Source organism: Cebus imitator, unplaced genomic scaffold, assembly GCF_001604975.1.
Source record: "Cebus imitator isolate Cc_AM_T3 unplaced genomic scaffold, Cebus_imitator-1.0 Scaffold338, whole genome shotgun sequence".
In the NCBI taxonomy this organism is placed as follows: Eukaryota; Metazoa; Chordata; class Mammalia; order Primates; family Cebidae; genus Cebus; species Cebus imitator.
The window spans coordinates 691,568-695,510 of NW_016107653.1; positions in this window are offsets into that span (position 1 = coordinate 691,568).

Genomic DNA, 3,943 nt, shown 5'->3' on the forward strand with positions numbered 1-3,943 from the left:
TTTTTGAGACAGAGTCTTGTGTCACCCAGGCTGTAGTGCAGTGGCATGATCACAGCACACTGTAGCCTTGACCTCCTGGGCTCAATTAATCCTCCCACCTCAGCCTCTTGAGGAGCCAGGACCATAGGTGCATGCCACCACAGGTGCATGCCACCACATGCCTGGCTAGTTAAAAACCACATATATACATATATGTTTTATATATTTATGTGTATGTATGTGTTTTATATATGTATATACATGTATGTATTTTATATGTATATACACATATGTATGCATTTATATAGGTATATCTTTATATATATACACGTATATATTGTATATATATCTACATATGCACACATATATACATACACATGTATATACCCCATATATACATGTCTCTCTGTGTTGCCCAGGCTAGTCTCAAACTCCTGGGCTAAGTCACAATCCTGCCTCAGCCTCCCAAAGTGCTGTGTGAGCCACTGCACCTGGCCCGTGCTAATTTTCTATGCAAGTGTTTGTCTTTTGCTAAAGTGGAGATAGAGTATAAAAGGTCTTTTACTCTCCAGTTCTTTGTTAAATGACTGCATAGTGATTTTTCCTTTTATAGTATTTGTTTCTTCTGTTGCTTTTCCCTTCAAATGAGCCATGAAGAATAGACATTGTTTCCGTCAGACTTGCATGCCATTCATGATCAGAGTGATGTGTGTGGTCATCCTACAGCTCCTATTGCTCATAGGTTAGAAAAAGTCAGGTGTCAGGATTCATTATTGTCAACTAGAAGGTTTTCACATTACGTTGTATATACTATTAGGAGAAGGAAAGGAGTAAAGTTTTTCATGACAGAAATGTCCTACCAAATTTTATACTAAAATTTCAGTGGATCTTGCCACATCTTCCTTTGAATAACCTCCTTGTTACTGCATAAAGTTTCTCCTCTGAAATGATAACAAAAATATCAGAATACGTTGGATATGGAACTTAAGCCAAATTTCTGTTCAGGCCTTCTGCAGTCTTACACTACCCCTCCTTACCTGGCTTGCTTTCTCACTTGACCCTAGAGCACATCTTTTGTTTCAGACAGGCCACATTGCCCCCGACACTTGCCATGCTTACTTCTGATCCTTCAGCTTTAGTTCAACTGTTTTCTTCTCTTCTGAAAAGCTTCTTGTCTTCTTCGTATATCTACGTAGTAATTCTCTTTTTCATGGACCAGCTCAAATACCAACTCATTTTTTCCCTTCAATCTGAGGGTCAATATCAACATCTTCCTTGGGCCTACTTTTCTTTTGAATTCTGGTTTTATTTATCTTTATTGTTGAACTTACAGAAAGACTGGTTTGGTCTATGTTCCTGTTCTCTCTCTCCCCACCAACCCTTTTTATTTTGAGATGGAGTCTTGTTCTGTTGCTCAGGCTGGGGTGCAGTGGTGCGATCTCGGCTTACTGCAACCTCCGCCTCCTGGGTTCAAGTGATTCTCCTGCCTCAGCCTCCTGAGTAACTGGAGTTACAAGCGTGGGCCACCACATGTAGCTAATTTTTGTATTTTTACTAGAGACGGGGTTTTGCCATGTTGATCATGATCTCGAACTCCTGACCTCAAGTGATCTGCCCACCTTGGCTTCCCAAAGTGCTGGGATTACAGGTGTCAGCCACAGCACCTGGCCTGTTTTCCCTTTTCCCTAATGTTTTCCAATTAGATCCTGCTCTGTCTTCTACTGTGATTGCCGGCTTTCAGTCACTCAGCAGATATCTATTGACTGTCTGCCAGGGCCTGGGTAGTTAGGGGCTGGGGTGTAGCAGCGAATAAGACAGACCTAACTCCTCTTCCCAAGGAGCCAGTCTTCAAATGTGAAGACAAATATAAGTGCACAGATCATCCAGTAAGGTAATTATAGATGATCATAATCTATTAATATACTTGAAGCACTTCTCCCACTTAGAACTGAAGGTCAGAGAAGACATTTGTGGGTAGGGTGTGTCCTTTTAACAGAGATTTAAAGATCACTGAGCTAGCCACTGGAAGAGCTTCTTGATGGCAGTCTACCTTCTTTGCTTACTTGTTGACACCTGTCTTTGCCATTGAAACCATTATCCAAGACTGACCTTTTTAGAACTTTTCTTACCATCCTAATTCACATTGAGTACACCTTCCTTTGAACTTAATTGTGCAAATCATTTTTTCTACTACTTAATGTGTGCTACTTGCCTTATAAAGTTTATTTTGTCCTGTCTCCTTGATTATCAGATTGAAATAGAGACCTAAATCATTCTGTGATTACAGTATTTCCCCTACTACTATGTAGGTAGAGAATATAAATATTTGTAAGTAAGGGTAAGGAAGTACCTTGGATTGTATTGTATTTATCTTACATTTTAGGGAGTTGAATAAATGATTTGCAAACTTAGTAGGATATTTTGTGTGGACCACATACAACTTAAGCTGTTATTAGGTCATTTGCTTTTTGGTCATTGTCATAGTTTTCTAGTTTACACCTTGTTAGCTAAGTAGTATTAAATTTTATAAGACTTAAAATAGGACCATATCATGCATAATATGTGTGTGTCTGTGTAAGATTTTAAGATCTGTAAGGAAGTATGTAAAAAGAAAAAAGTTTAGAAAGATAAAATTTTGGAACCTCGAAAAGCAAGCTAATGAGCCAGGTATAACTTTTTATATATTACAATCAGAGCTGCTTTATATAGTATTCAACAGCATTTGATTGCAATTAAAGAAGGATTTTTCATTGTGGGAAGACTAATATCTTGCTGCGTTATTTTTCTTTTTTTGAGACAAGGTCTTGCTCTGTCACCTAGGCTAGAGTGCAGTGGCATGGTCATAGGTCACTGTAGCCTCAGCCTCCTGGGCTCAGGAGATCCTCTCAACTCAGCCTGTTAAGTAGCTGGGACTATAGGCACGTGCCATCATGCCTGACTGATTTTAAGTGTCTGGTAGAGACTGGGTCTCACCATGTTTCCCAGGCTGGTCTCGAACTCCTGGGCATAAGCAATCCTCCCACCTTGACCTCCCAATATGCTGGGATTACAGGCATGAGCCACTGTGCCCAGCCTGCTTTCAATTCATTTTGCTCCTGAATTAAAAGTTCTGGGTTATTGTTTCATTTTTCTTAAGGTACAAAGTACATTTCTATGGAGCTGTTCATATTAAAACATCTCAGCAAACTAGGAATAGAAGGAAACTGCTGGCATAATAAAAGCCATATATGAAAAGCCCACAACTAACATCATACTCGAAAGATTGAAAGCTTTTCCTGTAAGATCGGGAACCAAGGAGAGGTTGCCTCCTTTCAACACTTTTATTTAACCTGGTACTTGAATTTCTAGCCAGAGAAATCAAGGAAGATTAAGAAATAAAATGCATCCAAATTGGAAAGAAAGAAGTAATAATATCTCTGTTTGCAGGTGATATGATTTTATATGTAGAAAACCCTAAAGATTCCACAAAAAACTGTCAGAACTAATAAATGAATTTAGCAAAGTAGCAGGCTACAAAGTTAACACACAAAATTCAGATTTATTTCTATACCCTAACAATGAACAACCTAAAAAGGAAATTACAAAAGTATTCTACTGGTAATAGCATCAAAAAGAATGAAATACTCAGGAATTAACCAAAGAAGTGAAAGTCTTAAACAATGAGAAGTGCAAAACATTGCTGAAAGAAATTAAAAATGGCTGGGTGTGGTGGCTCACGCCTGGAATCCCAGCACTTTGGGAGGCTGAGGTGGGTGTATCATGAGGTCAGGGGGTAGAGACCATCCTGGCTAACACAGTGAAACCCTATCTCTACTAAAAATACAAAAGATTAGCTGGGTGTGGGGACACACATCTGTAGTCCCAGCTACTCGAGAGGCTGAGGCAGGAGAATTGCTTGAACCCAGAAGGTGGAGGTTGCAGTGAGTTGAGATTGCACCACTGCACACCAGCCTGGGCAACAGAG